Source organism: Rhea pennata, chromosome 1, assembly GCF_028389875.1.
Source record: "Rhea pennata isolate bPtePen1 chromosome 1, bPtePen1.pri, whole genome shotgun sequence".
Classification (NCBI taxonomy): Eukaryota; Metazoa; Chordata; class Aves; order Rheiformes; family Rheidae; genus Rhea; species Rhea pennata.
The window spans coordinates 18,205,432-18,226,521 of record NC_084663.1 but is presented as its reverse complement, the minus strand read 5'-3'; positions in this window follow the sequence as shown (position 1 = coordinate 18,226,521).

Here is a 21,090-nt window from a genome sequence, read left to right as displayed (position 1 = left end):
GTGCTAGCTCCTCTAGAACAGAACACAGTGGGTTCCTTTCTGGGGGGTTAACTGCTCATCAAGGACAATACAAACCAAACTACCACAGTTTAGTGCTTCATAAAGCTTCTTTGCATATGTGTATGTCTCAAATCTCAAGAAATTTCTGTCTTCTCTAAGAATGCTGCAGTGGACTTACTGCAAAAGAACAGCATTTTGCTTAGCATGAATGTCTGCTTCACAGACTCCAGAAATAACCAAACACTTACTTGTTTTCTCATATAGAAATCCTCTTACATTACTGAAGCTGTTGGCCTCAGGTAACACTGATTTTCGTAAGACTCGGATTGGTGAAATCAGTATGTGATTTCAGTCAGCGGAAAAGTTGCAGAAGACTTAATAACCCAGTAAGTCCCACTTAGCTTTCAAATAAGACTTATATAATTAGGAGCCTGTGCCACTCCTGTTAATGAAGGTATGTTTCATCTCTGCTATTTAAAAATCTAAAAGTTTTACATAATGTGATTGGATGTAGCTACTTCTGGATGCAATCTAGAATACGGTCAGATGTGAGCAGTGCTGACACCAGCCTTACCCCAGTGAAATCCATCTGTGATCATATCACAGAAGCTTGCTCTGCACTGTTCCACATACATACTCCAAGTTTCTCTATGAGTAATATGCAAAATTTCTGTCTGTCACTGTGCACCTTTAAAGGCAACTAGAAAACAAACAAAAAACAGATGTGTTTTGATCATTTTGTTCCTTTTTCACATTTTTTTTAATGTGCTAGGTGATGAGCTGAAAACAAAATCAACCATCTTGCTCTGCTAGTACCAACTATAACATAGTTTATTTTACTTCTAGCACTTTATTTTCGAGAGCTTTAAAATATTTCATTTTTACGTGTCCAGCATTAAAAACATAAGATTCAAAACTACAGTGTTCCTAAAGCACTCTAAACACTACTTTTGAAATATACTTGGCTCAGGTCCTACACGCCATTGTTTACAGCTTTGTCAAATAGATCTGGAAAAGTAACATTCTTAACATTGAAGAGTTTCTTTGAGGATCATTAAATAACTGTTATTAAGTATTATAAAAGAACCATCTAGGTTTCTTGGACAAGAATTCACATAAAGTCTTGGTAACTGATTCTATCAGAGCTGAAAAGCTAGTCAAGCCTCCTCAAGAACCAAATTACTGGCTAATATTGGGAGCATAGTCTTAGTCTCTCTTCTGCGATGGACATGAGGGATGTATTACTGAAACCATATTTTTCTTTTTCTTTGAAGAAAACAGCTGAACTACAATCTTTTGAATTATGCCTACTATTAGCACGGCAATACTCATATCTTAATGATGGAGGCGGTCAACTCGGCCACGTAATTGTACTAGCTGCTGTCACTTCATAATAATCTCTCATCCTCATGAATAAATGGAAACCATGGGTGTATAAGAGTTAAAAACAAAGCAGAGGGTTTGCAAGCTAGCAAGAGTATGAATGTGATCAATCTGTTTCAACATACTGGAGAATCTGACTGCAAATTTTGAAGTATGGAATTATCTGATAAATGACAAAAAAGATTATTCTGAAATATTTACTATCTGTGGTGCTAACAGTCATTCCATCTATATTAATTGGCACAGCCCTTTCTTTTGCCAGATGGTCTATTGCAGGGATTGAACATTACCCTGGTGGATTTATCCAAATTATGCATTTGGGGTTTGGATGAAAGCATTTTACTTCTTTTACTAGTTGAGCACTGAGAATAATGTTTGTCCTCTTAATGCTCTTACTGCATACAGGTAATGATGTGTCATCAATAAATATGCATACAAAGGATTGCCTGGATTATAAGCAAAACAGATGATGAATTTTGGGGAATAGCTGTCAAAACTGGGGTCACATTAATGCCAATGTTTACCTCAGGTTTCAAAAATAAGTTCTGTTGCTGTATTTGTTGCTAAGAAAGTAAACCAATTTCTAGAGATGAAAGTCACTAGGAAGTATAATAGTTTACCCTTTTCTTCAAGTCTAGGGATTTTGGGGGAGATCCTAATTAAAGCATTGCCATAAGCATGAAGCATTATGTACTCATGCCAGTATAGCTGTCATAAGTTCTCCTCTACTACATATTGACTGCCTGGAGGCAGGCTGCTCCAGGGATGCCTAGCTGATGTAGCCCCCAAACACATATGGGAGGAAAGTGGATGGGAAGTGAAACAAAGATCAGGAAGCATCCTACCAAAAGAACTGCAGTGAACACAAACAAGAAAACTGCAATATGAACACAAAATAAAAGCTGTTTTTACAAGCAAAGTAAAAGAAGGAAACAGAAAAAAGGGAAAAAAGAATAGTAATATGGACATACACAGCATGGGAAAGAGCTGAAAGGTTTAAAACTGAAGGGGAAATAAATAAAGGAATGACAAATATTTGTAGTTTATGATCCTTTTTACTCAAGATTATTTTGCTCTAATAGGAAAAACAAACAAACAAACAAAAAAACCAACGCACCAGAAGAGCAAAATCATCAGATAAGTTGTCTAGTAAGAAATATTCTCTGGAAGCAGTATCAAGTCCTGGCAATTAAACCTTGACCAGAGCCCTTGCTTTAGCAGGTGAACAGACTGTGAGGAGCTTCAGTATGCTCAAGTCTTTTTTGTCTAAAATAAGTCACTTATATTTTAGAGTCCCTAACAAAGCTTGCAGGAAAAGATTGCTCTGGTCTTCCTACAGACAGCTTTGTGAATATAATTTCAGGTGTTTCTAAGCTCATTGTGAATGAGCAATTTAAGTAAAAGAATCACTAAATAGCCACAATTTGCTGCTTTCTATTCTGGCTTATGCTTACCTCAGAACATTCATTGCTTGGAATAAGTGACTTGGCTGAAAAGAGGTCAGGAAAGGCAAGAAATGTGAATGAACATTAACTACCCGCTAAACAAAATGATGATGCATGAATAAAAAACAGGCACTATTTTAAAGGTCACTAGACCCAGTTAAACTGCATGTCTAACTCTTATGTATCTGGTACACACAATATGTGGAACTGCCATAGGGAAATTACTTGGATATTCATCAGCATGAATAATTCTGGTCTCATTTTGTACATAGCCATACTAAATTACATAAAGAAAATGAAGTATAGACCCAGATCCATAGTCGGTAGTTTCATTACGCAACTTCCAAATCTTACAGTGATTCTGGCACTCTTTATACCTTTTAACCCTCATTAGAAATATGAACTATTTCTAGACCCAAGCTCCAAAAAAATCACCTTCGCAGCCTGAGTTTTAAGGAAAGCTTTCTTTTCTGGCAAAGGCATAGATCTGTCATTTTTCAGCATGCACTCCTAGGTCACTTTTGGATGGCTTTCAGCCTAGTGCATTAAGATGATTTTAGCATTTTATTCAGTGATGCTTTGTTATTTTAATTGGGATATTCTTTTTATTTTTGAATGCAGCTTTTCTGTGTGACACTTGGAATGCCAAGACAGATTGTCTCAAGAATAATAAAAGACTTTATTATATTCTGTCTCTTTCCAACATTTGTGGTTTCAACACATAATAAATATTCAGATGTGTTTGCTGTCATTAACTAAATGGGAAGACTGTCACTGAAAAGGGGAAGACCTACTTAATAATAGCAAGGCCAAGCTTCCTTTAAAATCATGGGGCTAAGCAACCTGGTGTGGTGGGTAGAAGGAGTGATACCAAGGTCCACGCTTAGGGTCCTTCCCATATCTTTTGAGAATAGTGTGTTTCACTGCGCACAAACACATGCACGCAGACCTACACGTACATACACACTGCTCATCCATTCGTAAGATGTAGAATATTACCTGTCAACCCATCTATACCTCAGAGAAATCAGCCTTTGCTTTTGAACATCACAAGTGTTCATGTGGCTCCATCACATGGCTACCCAGGCCATGACCAAGGTAGGATGGCTCTTTGCTCTATTCTCTATTTTCTATCCAGTGGTCAGATCAAAAGCCCACTCCATCTTTAAATAAAGAAGGAGAAATACTTTTACACTAAGAAAATGCAGTGAATTAAAACACTTAAGGAGTACTATTATTTGCTTCAGTTTTCTTCCTTTGAGTGGAGGGAGGCAGTTTGGGCCATAGGCACTCTAGAATCTACCATTAACTTTCACTGTCTTACTGAGTGAATCATTTCCTCTTTCACTATCCTCACCTGTAAAATGCAAATTGCAGTCAAAATAACTGGTCTTTGGAAATGTACCTTAAAGAGATTCACAAATAAAATTACTTATTAATCTGTATATTATGAATCTAAATCTAAATCAAAAATTCTGCAGATATATCCATAATCAGGTATTCTAAGTGTTTTTGTTTCTGATAAATTTAACATATATTTTAAAACTTTAACTCTTTTTTTTCTTAACCTGTATATATGAAATATTTTACCTTGTAAATCAATTACAATAAAAAGATATGTTTATTTTTATCATAGTTTCTTAGTAACTAGTTACTATTCATTTATCATCTCTGAAAAATCTTTAGTGCTTCATAACCAGTGCTTTCTTTTTTCATCTTCTCCATTAAGAAAATACATTTCATGTTATTCTCTTGTCTTATGATTTCCACTACTAGATCAGGAGAGAAAAAGGGTTAAATTAATGTATATAACTTTAATGTATATATGTAATGTATATAACTGTATGTGGAACTTAATTCATCATCAAGCTCATACTCAAGAGCAAGTACGTAAATTGAATTAACAAGGTCTAAATGTAAGACATACATACTTTTGTCCGTGACTTCACTGATGTAAATATGAAGCAACTTGTGTATTTATAAAAACAAAACAAAATAAAAACTTACTTTCCCCATCATGGTTCCTTCCTCCTCTCTTACCCTCCTTACCCAGCAAAATTCCTTTAGGGAACAAGATACTCTACTGCATACATTTATCTCCCTGGAGAGAGACTGAATAAAAACATGTGACAGATGTTAGTCACTTTGCTTAATGTACTACTGGAACACATTCAGAGACTATGGTGATGAGCATGATATAAATAATCTATTTAGAACAGAATTCTGAAACCTTTCCACTGAGAAAATGTCCATTAATTTCAATTAGACCTTTTCCTGGGTAATGATTAATATGGGCTGATTCCTAAATTATAGATATTTTTGGTCTATTTTTAAATAAGCATAATACCTTCATTATGTTATTCCTAAGCTTTGTTCCCCCAAACTTTACATTTTTTAAAATAAATCAACGTATTAGACAAAATATGCGTGATAAGCAACAATATCTAAGGTAATAATCACCTAAAGGAAAAAAATGGAAATTGTAATAGCCAAGTGCTAAGTTAGTAAGCTTGTGGTCAGTTCTTACTACCTGTTGGTTAGACTGCTGTCAAAACAGAGGAGTGTCTGTACTAGGTCAGACCACCTGAGTATCCTGTCTCTGCTCACTGTGAATTTCAAGGTATGGCGAGCAAAAGATCTCTGTTCACCACCTCCATTTCATTCACGAGTCTACAGGTCTGTGTTGTATTCTCCTTCATTTGTCTCTTTTCTAGACAGTATAGTCCTAGCTCATCCTATATGCCTCAGTTATCCCTCATATGGAGACAAAACTACACCTTTAATCATTTATATTGTTCTAAACATTTTGTTAATCATTTCCAATTTTTCTATATCATTTTGAGATTGGAAGATGGCAGGAAAAGGATCAGAATTGCACGAAGTATTCAAGGAGCAGGTAAATCATGTTTAAATAAGCAGCATTATTTTATTGTCTATTTTGTTATATTCTTTCCCTAACAGATCCTAACATTTGAGTTGCTTTCTTTGACTGCTACTAAGTGCAGGACTGACATTTTTATGGAACTAACTCTCATAACCACAAGATCTTTCTCCTAAGTGATAATGGTTTCACATAGAGCTCAGATCTCATCATTTTATGTACGAATTTGTTTTTTTTTTTTTTCCTTGTGCATTACAGTTTTTTACATTGAATGCCATCTGCCATTTTATTGCCCAATCAGCTTCATCAGTTTCTCTGGCAATTCTTCACAGTCACTCCTTGTCTTTCCTATTCTAAATAATTTAGTGTCACCAGTAACCTTTTCTAACTCACTGCACATACCCTTTTCCAGGTCATTCACAAGATGTTGAACAGCACAAACCCAAGCTTAGCCCCCTGTAGAATATCATGATGACCTCTCTCCACAACAAGAATGAGTATTTTACTCCTATTCTCTGTTTCTATCCCTTAACCAAATACATTTATCCATATAAGGACTCCTCATTATAGTCAATTAGACTATATAGTCAATATTAGACTATCAGTCTAATATAGATGGACTATATTAACTCAATCCTCCCCATTTTCATGCTTGATGACTTTGTTAATAAACGTCAAAAGATTTGTGGGGCAGAAGTTCTCTTTACCAAGATCATGCTGGTGTTTCCAAGTAATTTGTATTTATCCAGTATCTAATGATTCTGTCATATATCAGTTACATATTAGTTGTCTACTAGTTTTCCTCGTACGGAAGTCAGGCTTGTTGAAGGAACAAGAACTTGTTCCCCGTATCTATCCAGAAAGTTTTTGGTGTAACATCTCATGTGGCCAGAGTGCCATGCTAAAAGATGTCAAAGCATGGGAAAGAAACTCTGATTACATGATAAGGGAAGACTGAAGGCATTTTCCTGCCCAAGTTTGAGCATCTGTAGATAGAAATACAAAAATAGTAATAACTTACTGAATATTTTTATTAGTATGTAGATTATTATTACCATGATATCTTGATTCAGAACTGTTTTCAAGAGAAAATAACTGTATATTTTGTGCTACATGCACATCCCCTATGCTCACCACTTAGGGTGTTTAATACACGTATAAATGAGCACAGCACACTTATAGGACTTACTATAAAAGGTTTACAGATAAGTTGATTATAAAGCCCATGAAACAGGTATCTAGACACTTTACTAAAACAAAGGCATCTCTGGAGAGATCCTGGAGTAGGATTTCAAGTGGGTGACTGCAGTCAGACACATGCAACTGGGCAGAGTTGTTTCATAATTGAAAACCAGGTTAGGTGCTTCCTTCCCTGACATCTATTGGTTTCAGAGCAGGAAGCTAAAACTATGTACTCCATTCTGGCCCAGCATTATACTCTTGTTAAAATACTGTGACCAGACTACCATAGGCTGCCTGTTTTCACTTAGAAGGCACAGTCTGAGTGCAAAATATACATTGCTCAGAAGCATTTATTTTTCCACTACTTGATTTTCCTTTTTGTAAGAATTCCTGTTGATTGCAGTGACATCTTGTGGCTTGATATTTGAAACGTGTCAAGTGTACATTGAGGTGAGGTGATGGCTGCGCATCATCCTGAGATCGTCTGCTCTTGTTGGAGACCTCTATTTAAGGCTACATGTTGAAGAATATCTTTAATTTGATTATACAATGTTAACCCTTTTTCTTCTTCCTGGATTGAATTTCTTTGTTCACCTCAAACTTCATCTGTGCAGGGCAAACTGAACACTCTTATGTATATATTTTTTTATCTTCAAGCCACCTGGTCATTAGCTCTCTGGGCCCAGGTTGAGAGCATGATATTTATTACAAAAAATATGTTAGGCAGAGTGAGCTGCTCTTCATCGATCAGTTCTTGCCTTTCTTTTGTGGCTAGATGTTAGCAGAGGGAGAGAATGTTGCTATGCTTTGTTCACGGTAAACAGGATGGAGGGCTGTGCTCCAGTTCTTTGGGGTTTTGTTGGTTTGTTTGTTCTTTCTAAAAAAAATATATCCCCTGCAGAACCTTGTTGTCTCATCTTTTTACAGTCTATAGATGCTTTCTGTCACTGATGCCTTCTGGCTATTCTTTTTTTGCACACTTCTCCTTTTTTGGGGGTCTGCAACGTCCCTTTCCCTTCTCCTTGTCTTTTAAAATCTGTCTTCTTTCTTGCTTTCTTTTTCTAATTACTTTTTTTTCACCCTTATTCAAGCATCTTCAGGAGAGACCCTGTTGTGCATGTCTGCAGCACAGCAACTGATTTCACAACAAAATTTACCGGCTTTGATACTTTCATTCTGCTGTGAGTCAAAAAGACCAGAGCAGAACCTGTGTGCCTACCTCAGGGGAACTTAATAAAGCTGTTCAGGGCTACTGTGAAGATCATTTCTGTGCTGAAGGCCCAGCAGGCAGGAAGACTCTGCAGGTGTCTCTAGAAAGAAGAGACTTACAGCAGGTAACACAGAATCAGCAGGTCTTTGGGGGTTAATAAGATGCTTGTGAGGATGAAGGGGAGGGTTTCTGCAGGTCATTCCTGCCTCTGCCAGAAGGACTGGCATCCACCACACTCGGTATGAGAATTAGACACAGTCAGAGAAGCGCTATGTGTACAATCTGTCTCCCTCTGTTTATGTTCATGATTCATCTGTGCCTACATACTCTTATGATCAGTATGCTGTACTATGTTATTAAACACAAAGCTGTGTACATAGCTTCTGGGATTTGTATATATGTCGCATAAAAAAAAGAAAAAAAAAGAGAAGGGTTTCAGTTAAATCCTGCCCATATGGCAGGTCAGCATGCATTATTCTCTGTTTTTCTGACGTGCTTGCTCCAAAGAACCATTTGGAGGATTTATCTAGGTAGAACTAAGGGAAATTTCCAAGAAGGAAAGGGTGTATATACATATACTTTATAAAGTTTTAATAAATCTTTCAAAAATATGCTATATCAGAAACCAGGAAAAAGGTTATACAAAGTATGCTGTAGATTCAGCATATGGTCAGTACTACTGAAAATTTTGCAGATATTAATTTGTAAATAATATTTACTATGGATAATAAGAACGGAAGAAAATTTATTGGCCTCATAATATATATCCTTTTAGAAAATAATATAAATTATTGTGACTAAAAGCAAAAAAAAAAAAAAAAAAAAAAAAAAAATTACTTCTTTTGGGAAATTTTCTAATGCAAATCTAGTAGTTACAAACAGAAGTTTTTTGAGGAAATTAAGAGATCAAGTTGTTTGTGAAATCAGCTCAGGAATGAAAAAATAGCCCTTGAAGTGAGGGTCCTGGGAAAAATGTTCCTTCATCCTGGGGATATTATGACTTTCGAGCCATAAAACTTGGATGCTTTAGTTGCTGATTCTATGATCAAGAACCAACCTGACTAATAGGAAAATACCATCAAGGTCAGTCCTCTTGAACTGTTCTCTGTAGTTAATAGTACTCTTTTTTTTTGGGGGGGGGAGGAGGGAGGGGTCTGTGATGAAGAAGAAATCTTGAAAATAAATTATTTGTTTCTTTTTATCTGTATGGATTTCAGGAGCTTTAATCTACTTCTCTGACTAGTGACTTTGCTCACAGAATAAATGCTATCCTCATTTCAAGGACTTTGCCAAGACCCTTAAACAATCTAAATTCCTTTAAAGGCCTTTGAACAAAGTTCCTTTGGGACTGAAGTCATGCTTAGACTGCACACAAGCTTTTGCACTGGGAAAATGAACTCTATGAACACAGAAACCATAGTTCTGGAAGTTCATCTGTAAGCTCATCTGCCTAACTGCTGTAGTAAAGTTGCTATATTAAACCCTTTATCACCTCTTCATAAACTTTATTATCAGCTGAAACTATATTCCTCTTCATTTATAACTCACAAATTGTAAGAAAAGAAGAAAATTCATCTTTCCCTTTCCTTGCCAATATTTAATTCAGTACTTTTTCCTAAATTATTTAGAAGTTGTGCATTTGATTTAAAACATATTTTATACTCTATTAATATTCACTTCAAGGACTTTAAACATGTTTTTGGAAGTCATTCCTGTAAAAAGAATAGTGGTTGAAAATTTCAGGAGAACTTCAAGAAATTCATATTGTTTTTGAATAGTTACCCTGAGGCCATGCACGCTGCAGTGAAATCAGTTACAACAGTCCAAGTTGTGCCACAGCTGGGGAGCTTTTCCTTACCGTGACCCTGAAGTACTGCAAAAAAAAAAAAAAAAAAAAAAAAAAAAAAAATATATATATATATATATATATAGTTTTACAAACAATTTTTCTGCAGTTTTATAAGCAGCCTCATTTAAGGGAGTAATGGTTCTTCCTACACCTATGGTGTTGTGCTAGCTAGAGGTAGTTGATGCAGTTTGTTCAAACAGACACTTCTGGTGACTTGATTCAGAATATTCCTTTCTCACTTGCCATTGAGAGAGTAACATTTCCTTTTAGACAAAATATCAGTAATATTTGTTTATGATCTTACTGTGATGGGATCTGGTATTATCAAAGCTACAGATTTTAGGTAATTGAGCCTACAACTAACTTCTGGTGAGTCCTCTTGAAAATCAAAAGATTTTAAAACCCTGTAAGGACAGATTTTATCTGAAAAAAAAAAGAGCAGAAACTTAGTTTTTCCAGTAGAATGGACTTAAGTAAGGAAAACTTGTTTGTAGTCACCCCTTGTCCACTGTCTGCTTTTTTTAACTCAATGACTCTCTAAGTAGCAACAAATATGTCTGAGACCCTTCTAAGCTCTAGCTTAGAAGCTTCCTATCTCTTCTGAAGTCTTTTTGCTACCTGATCCCGATGTAGTTTTAATAGTATCTTTACATCATCTTCAGGTTTTTACTTCTGACTGTAACCATCTCAGCTGTGCCCCTAGCCTCCAAGATACTCTGCCTTGAGGATGCTCAGCAACTCCCTCAGGGAAGGAACGGCCTCCCTTCTCCTTCCAGGAAACTCTTTGAGCCTAGCTGCTTTATTAAGGGAACATAAACATAACTTCAAAGGCACAGCAAAGCAGATGTCACCTGGCACTGTTACAAGAAATAGAAGATATTGTTTCTTTGCTGGTTAGCAGCCACAAAACAAACTAGGATACAGTTAGTATCCGGGAAGCCTTTGGACAGGTGACGCATAAGGTTCTCAGCAGCATGCCAGAAACAACTGAATAAAGCAGGATCCTGGGAATGGTCTTGTCTTTCAGAACTGCCACGAGCTTTCCTTGCACTCTGGGCAGCTCTGCTGGGTGTCAGCCCGATCCGACTCGGATCAGAACACAAGTGAAACATGCTGAGAGAAAGCAGTTTCCAAGCACAAGCCGGTTCTGAGAGGTGCTATTTTCAAACCTTCACAGCTCAGCCAAATCAACCCCAATTTTCCCTGAAACACTTGAATGCACTACCTCTCAATAAAGAATAAGTATCTGCCAATTTCTAATTTTCTAGGTTCAGCTGATTCATCAGTACAGTTCTTCAGCAAGTAGTCATCAGGCAGTTTATAACAGGAGAGAAGCTGATTTCAGTCTCTCCTTGTATTCCAGAGGACTCAACAGTATTAAGCCTAACATTGCAGAAAAATAAAAAAATTGCAGATTTAGAATAGGGATGGAAAAATTTAATCTGCAAGCCAAACATTTCAGAAGACAATGAACAGATTAAAAAAAAGTATTTTAGAAGACAATGTTGAGAAATCTGCTGTTAGAATACCATCTGTAACAAACATTCATTAGTCTGATCTGCATGGAAACCAGCAACTTCAGATAAACTGTCTTTTCTCAGCACTATAAAATGTATTGAAATAGTGATAATCACAATAATCAGAATGGTCTTCTGATAAGAGAGTTTACAAAGGATTCATTGTAACAATTCTACAATACTAAAAATTGTTTATGTATCCCAATTCATCCCCCTCCAAATTTAAATTATTAAGTATAAACATTACTCCACATTGGTAAAACACAGTGATGCATTTGTCTACCTAGCAGTACATTTGATAATTCAAACTGACAAAATGCAATGAAATTGTGTTTATTAATTAAAATTCCTGAAAGTGAGAACATTAATGTGTGAAAATATGAACTCACATCAGGGTATAGACTAGGCTAGGTAGACTATATGTCTTCTCGCGTACGTATCCTAGTACATAAATTTTCAAATTACAATATACAGTAACTATAGGTCCTTACCTTTTTAAAGCTATCAGAACAGGTTCTTGAAGGAGTATAAGGTGCTCAGATACCGTGGTAGATTTAACATAGACAATGTGAGCATCAAAGTAGGATAAATTCATCATTAGTGAAGTCAATAATAAGGAATATTAGATAAGAAAAGCTTTCCTCTAACATATGAACTATTATTTTGGGGCTGTCCTGGAAAGATCAGCCAGTTTTTACAGTGTGTATTTCCTGTTCCTTTGGCAACTATAGGTAGGACAGATCTGTGCTCTAAATGACCACCCTTCCATTCAAATTCATCCAAACTAATACTGAAAAATACAAACAAATCACTTTACCTCAAGCATAGAGCCATGTCATGAATTTAGAGTTTCTTAGGGAAATATCATCTCTCATTTAAATTGTTTAATAAAAATTATCTAAAAACAAACCTGCAGTGTTAATGAAGGAGAGAAAGAATGACTGACAGGAAAAAGATTCAGAAAGGAAATGGTAATTCTTGTCTGAAAGAAAAATTTTAGTTTGTTGAATATCTCAGTGTTTTTCTTCAGCCTCTTCCAGATTTTGCAGTGTTTCCTCATGTTTGATACAACATGTTATACTTAATTAGAATCTCTTTAAGAGCATGATGAGGTTGAAAATACACTTAAGAAAAAGTACTGAAAAAACAATGAACTTGTAGGGAGACAAAAACAGTTATCAACTTTTCTTCTGTATTGTATTGTATTGCATTATATCGTACTGTTATTTAATTATCTTTTATGGTGGGAAGAAGGGAAAGTTATTTTCTGAAAAGACATAAAATTAGATTCTATTTGTATTTCAGATTGATAACAGTAGTTAGATATCTGGTAGCATCAGTAACCTCCCAGCTTGAGAAGGGTCTTTCTGTCTCTAGAGATTTCTTGAGATTCTTCCTCCTGAGACTTTTTCCTACTTCTTTAGGAGCTGACTTTGAACAGAGTCATTCATTAGCCCCCATGCAAAACTGCTGAGACACTAAGCAGGCTTCCAACAGAAGAGCATTTTGACCAGCAAAATTGTGAGCAGTCTCTGAACATGGGAATGTATCTTAAGAAAAGCAAGAGTTTTCTTATAATTTTCTCTGGGACAATGAGGAGAGCAATCATATTTGCCTCCACGTGTAGTAGATGAAGAATACTTATCTCACTCACTCAGTGTGAGTCTGGGAAGAAATAGAAATGTCCACCTAGAATGGCAAATGAATTATATCCATTGGATATAAATGACAAACAGGTATCAAAAAGATCCAGGAATGTTTCCTGTAAGCAAAGGCTTTGCATGTAAGCACCGTACAGGATGGACTCTTCCCTTGTTATTCATGCCATCATTAACCTTACATATGTTTTGTCTAAGAACATACATTCCTTCTTTATAGTTGCTGTAGGAATGATACTGGAACCTCACTTTCTCCTGAGATTCAGGAAATGATATTGAACCTCTTCTGTTTTTTGGAGTAAGAGAGAAGAGCACTTTGAAAACTGTCCCCCACTCAGTACTATTGATTTCTGGCCTAATACCAATCCAGGCAGTCTTTCAGTGGCTGGATCAACTATCTTGGCAAGAATTTTTGCTCTTGTGCCAGCTGGGAGCCACATTTCACTGTGCCTTGCATTTCATCTACACACTGGCAGAAGCCAGATTTCCCTGCAGGCTGCTTAACCATCTTGGCATGGCTCTTGCCCAAATGCTGGCTGGGAGCTGGTTTCTCTGTGGCCTTCTCAATTCTCTTGGCACAAGCATTGCTCAGACACCAACTGGGAGCTAAGTTCCTGAAGCCTGCTGTTTCCATCTGCTGATTCTGAGGGGCAACAAAAAGAGAGGGGCTATCCTTCAAACCACCTCAGAAAACCTTGTGGGTTTTTTGTTTGTTTGTTTGCTTGCTTGCTTTTTTTTTTTTTTTTTTTTCTTTTTTTCCCTAAGTTTGGAAGCTTATGAGTAGAAAACCTCAAAGACAAAGAAACACTAAGTTAAAAATTCTGTAAAAGTTCTGCTCTGAAGAGAAATTACAAATCCACCCTCTGTGTGTCTGGGTCAGCTCCACCTGGGTAATTGAGATACAGCTGGCTGTAATTAATCTCCAAAGAGGAAGAGCTAGCTTGTGGAATGCCTAATATAGAAGAGCCACAGTGATTTCTGGCTGTTTGATATGCTTCTTACTCACAAATAAGTACTAGGTTCAGGCTCTTGAATCCTGATTTCTGTACCTTTTTCCTTTGTTCCTTCTTCTAATTGCTGATCAATTTGCTTGATTTTATGATTTTCTGCTACTCTCAGTCTCTAGTTTCTTGAATAGTATGATTGGATTTTTTACTATATTTCTCTTTTATTTTTCTAGGCTAGTGCATTTTTTTCCTTTATTGATTTACTGTAACTAGGTATGCCTGGCTTTTAGTTAGCCTTAATTCCTGGGCCTGAATTTTTCTATCTTGCTTATATTTGCATGCAGGGATATTGTTTGGCTGCAGAGAAATCTAGACAGCAATTCCTGACAAATAGTCTAGATTCAGAATGAAGATCTATCTCTATATGGAGATGTAGAATATTTCCCTTTTACAAACTGAGATAAGATAAGGCTGAGAGCATTATACCCTTCTGCAGATAACACAACAATGTATATCTAGTTGTGCTAACGCCAAATGTTGAAAAATCCTGAGTCAGACATGAAAAATCGTGGTGCTTGTTCTCAGAATTTATGACTATTAGGCATATGTAAAATCTGAAAATCTCAGCTGTCCTTGGCATTTGGCAGGATAGTGTGATAGTGGGGTAGGGAGTGGGAAACATAAAGAGAATGCTCTTTACTGGTGATTATTTAGGAAATAGCTTTACATCTTTATCAGAGATGGTAGCAGGCAGATTTAAACATTAGTATATTGAACGTCAGTCCATATTTTTCTCAATTTCTGTGCTCGTATTTATCTTAACTGAATGTTACCTTGAAAATGTCTGAAGAATCAAAGGAAGACAGCAGAGAGCTTTATCCCCTAAATATTTTATATTCCCTTTGTTAATTGTTTCGTTGACATAATCCTTGCCCATTGCTCAGATTATGCATGCAGGAAGCTGCTACTCTGCCAATGACTCATTTTACAATCAAGTAACTTGCTAATAACTTTAGATGAATTTATGAAAACTTATGCTAAAGCATGGTCTGAATAGCAGTCATTTGTGAGCAGATAATCTGACGCTTTTAAATGTATTTACAGACTCTGGGCCTACAGGGCCAGAAAATGAGTTCTTGGTTTGTGGTCTTGGTTTAAGTGAAAATGCTGTCATTTTAAAGTACTCTGTACAATATGGGGAATAAATGGCAGCAAAAACGCATCCTGTGTAAATCCATAAATTTTTAATAATTTAATGTTACCTTTAAGAATGAACTCTAATACTTAATTCTAGAAGATATATTTCTTATGTTGGAGTACTATTAATGATCTTTAAATGGATATGGTTCAGACTAAAATCTTTTTGACCACAATAGTGTGTATATATATATATATATATATATAAAGTTAAAAAAATAACAGTCCCCATCCCTGTCCTCTATTTATTGGATTTCCAGATGTATAATTTGATCTGTTTTACACAAGCTTTAATGAAATTAAAATGAAATAAGTTTGTAATGCAGTTGCAAACACCAAATGACTTGAGGCATTTTTTTAAAATTAGATTATTTGAATTCATTGTCTAGGCCACTTATTTGATATTCATGTAATAGGAAAATATGAATTACTTCAGATGCTCTGAAAAGCAACTATATAACTCTACACCTTCTAATACCATACCTTTATTCTCTGTACATACTTCGAGTATATTTTCTGAAGCTATTGTTTCTTACTACTACCAGGGCTGTAGAAACAACACAACTCCGACAAAATTTGCCTTTCTCCTCCCCCCCCCCCCCTCATAGTTTTTCACACTATTAGCAGAGTTGTTAAAATTCTTCTTGTTAGGCTTTCAGCACATGTAACTATTTATTGACATGCACTGGTGGGAGCCCATGGGAAGGCAAAAGCATTACCATGGTTTAACTAAAGATGTAATTTGAAGACTATGGGCTTGCATAAATGTAAAGGAAACCAGTAATCAGTCTGATGAACCTTTGTTACTGGTAAAGGTGCACAACTGAGAAAGAACAAAGCTCTGTTTTCAGAGTCCGTGTTGGTTTTTTAGGCTTGAAATAAGGGAGAAAAGATACTTTTGCTGTTATTCTGATCCAATTTATTCTGAGATATATGCCATAAAAAAACATTTTCTATATTCACATCACAATTCTGTAAAGAACTAGTATGACTCCTGATGGATTTCCACAGAAGAATCACAGAAAACAAATAATGCCATTTCTGAGGCTGTATTACTCCTACTGAACATTCCTTGCAAGAAGAGAATCTGGACAAAAACATTTTGTTTCTGCTCCCACACTGCTCCTTTGCGGCTCTTTGCCTTGTCTTCTAGTTCTCTGTGTGTCAGCCTTTGCAGAACGTGGGTTTATTAACATGGCTACAGAGATAAGTCAAACCAGCTTCCCCTTGTTTTGATGGTTTTGATATATTTTCCTTTTTATGTATATATATTAAACTGTATCATAATTCCAGCAAATTTTGATGTCACAATAATCTCATAGTGTAAAGATTTGTGTAAAGGCATATAACATGAACTGTAAAAACTGCCAAAAGTATTACTTCTAAGAAGATATAGATATTATCCTAATGTAAAGCTTTTAAAAACTAAAAACAGCTCATAAATCCTAGAACAGACATATTCTGGATTATATATTAAATATTTAAATATATGGTATAGCAACCCTAAAAGCAAACTAGCAATAATATTACTACTTGGCTATTAGATTATTATTAATGGTAGTTTTGAAAGGTTCCCAACTGACATGGCAGCACTGATGAGCTTCATAATGTATAAACATGAAGAAAGCAACACCTATAGAAAGAATTCCTTTTTTTTTTTTTTTTTCCAAAATGTAACAAAATTGGAAACTAGAATTCCTGGTTAAGATGCAGAGGCTTCATGTACATACTTTGAAAAAACAGCTTTCTGAATTTCTGCAAACGTGGCCACAGGCTAGGTGGGAACTGATCTGCATCTCCCCCTGATGGGGACAGTGCTGTGACCCATGACACCAGTAGGTGCAGGGACGGAGATGCAGGCTGGCACGCCGGTAAGAGTGCTCTGAAGACAATGAAAGCACAACCGGCAGTTTTCAAATATGAATTATGTGCCTGTTTTGAGGACGCTGTAAAAATTTACATCATTCTGGATGCTGCCAAAGACAAACAGAGTGATCCGCCTATGCAGGGCTGCACTGGAGCCAGTTTGGTCGAAACAGCTGCTGCAGCCACAGCCATTGCCAACCCACCTGCAAGAGCCTTTGTGGGGCACGTGTCACCCTCCTGCCTGGGGCCGTCTCCCGGGCGCCCTGCCTCCCGCGTCCGCTGGGCAGCGGGTCTCTCCCAGCCTGCACCAGCTCCTCTCCAGAAGTAGGGACTGCGCGCAGGGGTGAGACTCACGCCAGCGCCCCGGGCAGGACTGCCTTTGGTGTGCTGCCAGATGCAACGTAAGAAGAGCGCGGTCTTAGGAAGCAAAAACACAGGCTAGAGGAATACAATCTTTTCTCAGTTGTATTTTTGAGATGCTTTTGAAGCAAAATGCACTATCTGCAGCTAAGAATCCTCAGTTTATATACATCTTTGGAGATAACTTGAAAACGGATTATTTTTGATTAATAAGGCAATTTTGGCAAAAAAATGAATATGATGGCCCACATTTGAGAATGCGCATTTTTTTAAATTTCTTCTTTCTCAGAGATAATTGTACCAGTTTTAATCCATCAATATTTTGACTAGATAACATTCATTTCTTTTGGTCTCTCTTGTCTTGTTAAATTATGAACTTCTGGGGATTTAGGGAACATCTCACAGATTATTTTCCTAGCATCTAGTACTGGAATGGCCCATTCTAAAATTGATTTCTCTTTATGCTACGATAAATCAAATAGCAAATGCAATTTAATGTTAAATTTTTAATCTTTTTAAAACACTGGTGAGCCAATAGCTTAACACTAGTCAACAATGCCTAAGCAATTATTTGTTCTTTTCTTTGCTCAGTCTTCCAGTGCAGCAATACCTGAAGAAAAAGGAAACAGTATATTTATAAACTTAGAGACTGATAGAGAAACCATCAAATGTTTAGATGGAATGTCTGTTTCCAGCATCACTGTTTTTATAGGACATTAAAAAAATACTGTTTTTTCTATTGTAAATAAATGCTGAAATTACAGGAATCATTTCAAAAAGTCTGCTTTAATAGAGGAAAATGGACAATAAGGATTGTTTTTATTTCCTTTTTTTTTTATCTGCCTACAAAACTACATAATGAGCTGCATATAAACATATACTTGGAAAAAAATACATAATTGTTTTCAAGCAATGTAGCTGTCTGCATTAATATTTCTGCTGGAAAATTATTAGAGTTTTACAAATTTATTTATCTCTTTTCTCTAGAGCCAATATTACCTTTAAATAGGCAGACTTTTCACTTCTAATTGGCTGTGTTTGGAAAGAGGTTTTCTATTACTATACTCATGTATATATGGCATAGAGTAATTACAAAAAAATGGAGAGTATTTTAGAGCTTTAGTACAGAGGCCTTGCTTTTTAATAATCTGATCCTATGCCCAGAGCTTTTGAATTACTGGAGTCTATTTAGATATTTTAGCACTATTTACTTGTTAACGATTTTTAAAGTATTCACTACTTTTCTGACTGAGAATAAAATTTCCATGAAAATTCATCTGCATTATAATCTCTGTTTTACTTAGCAGCAGAGGAAGAAACACTTCATTCAAACTATTAAAGAAAAGTTGTCTGAGTGTGAATAGAAAAGACCCCCTGTGGAATGCCTATACCAGTAAAATGTTTTTATGCCAGTAAAATGTTTAAAATCCCATTAGGCATCAAACTCTTGAATGAGATTTTAGTTTTGCAAAGATCTTTCCAAGTTCTCAGGAGGAGGTGAATTTCAAATATGTATAACTACCACCAGATTAAGTTCTTAAGGACTGATTTTTCAAACAGACTGCTGCTAGGAATATCTTCAACGACAGTCAGTAAATGTTTGTTAAGTAGATCATTCCGATCCAGATCTATCAATAAACTTTTTATACATGGCCCTCTGTGCCCCGTGGGAATTCTTTGCGAGGTTGGAGTCTTAGCCTAAGTTGTTCGAATTCTGTTAATTATATACATTAGGTAGTAACTTGAAAGCCTGACTATTTAAAGTGAGTGCTGTCAATTTTTACCTAAAATAATGGCCTGAGTTTGATGCTCACATAGTTATTTTGCAACGAGTGTAACATTAAAACTGTGAACTGTTCTTCGTTATGTCACATTTCATTCTAATATGAGGTTCCTACTGTGTGCAGAATTGTTTGTTCACACTCTATTTAGTTCCATAGTAATTGTAGTAAATGAATTTCACTGTCAGAGCAGTCCAAGATATCTGGAGCTATGCCCTATGGAATAAAATTTTCAAATCAAAGGGGCAAGAGCAAGTTAAAAAAAACCTGTTTCTGATTAAATCTAGATCAAACACACACTCTCTCAAGTTAATATAGCATTTTCAGTTTAAATTAGAAGAATTTAAAAAAAATTATCTTCCCATCCACTAACAGTCCTGTTACGTTTGCATGTATATTGCCTGCACTGAAAAGAGGTGCAGACTCCAGTATATTTTCACTGAGGAGACTAGTTAGCAAAAGAAGAGAATAGAAGATACTTGAGTGATGTATAGAGTTGACATTTAGGAAGATTTTTGACAATTACCTCATATTTCTGTTAAAAAATAAGCACTAGAAAACATCTTGGTATGTTGGATCATGGATCAGTATGTATGATTATGTGTGGGCTGCATTGAAGATTAACTGAAGTAGATCCCATGGAGGCTGTGACTGACAGATGCACTCAAAGATGTGCTGGCAAGGCTGGAGGATGGTACTTGTAAAATGTTGAAGATGAAGAGTAATGAAAGAAGTAAGACATTTGCCGAGTGGCTCAGAGCCCTATGATATGGGTGAATTATAGTGACACAGATCAGGAAATTTAATATGTAATCATTTTGATCACTTTATAAAAGAAGAGTTAGAAACCTTCTCAACCTCTCAAGAAAATGACTATGAAGAAAATTATCACAATTCCAACTTCACTAAGAAGACTAGAAAAATAGACTAAAATGAATAAAAAACTAGTAAAGACAACTATGGAGATATAGAGCTTGTAAAAATTTTCAAAGCATGAGAAAAGCCAGCTTTGCCTTCTTTTTGGATTTTCAAGGATATTTCCAAGAAAAAAAAGAAATGTCTGCATTACTTACCTCTAATGCTTTTTAAACATAATTTACTATTTAATGCATTTATTATATAAAAAGTATAGGTATACTGAAGTAAGCATAAATTATTATAAATTATTTAGTTTTGTAAAAAGACAGCTATGGTCAAAATTAGGGTTAGAGCTGTACTGTTTGCAAGGCTAAATTAATACCATAACACTGTTAGGCAGTTACAGGTAAGAGACTGATACATTTTCAAGACGTTTACGATGGGTTTACGAATCCACGCTGCCCTTGCAGTCAGACAAAGGTTTTATATCTAATCTCAGCTGCACTTATGGACAGCATTAAGATATTTCTAGGAAGTGACTTCAGGTTATCTTATCTAACTGATAAGGTATGTGAAACAGGGCAGCTGAGGGCAGTTCACAAATTCTTTCCTGCATCCAAAGGACACAACATTATTTATTCCTTTGGGGAGCAGGGGCAGTTTCCACCCTATTAGGAGTGTGCCAGGAGTTGAATGGCATGGTAGTTGGTAAAGCTGATCTTTACAGTCTTCTTAAAAGCCTGAATAACCAGGGATCAAACCAAATTTCCTTCCAGGCAGTTATTCTCTCTTAGACAGTAATAACTGGCAGATGTTTGCTGAAGAATATAAAACACATAAATCGTTGAGATCCTTCTTATATAATACTGTCACAATTTTTCTAATCTCTTTCAAGCTCACTTCAACTTTTGGCATCTATAAATTCTATCACAATGATTTCCACAAGGAAATGATGC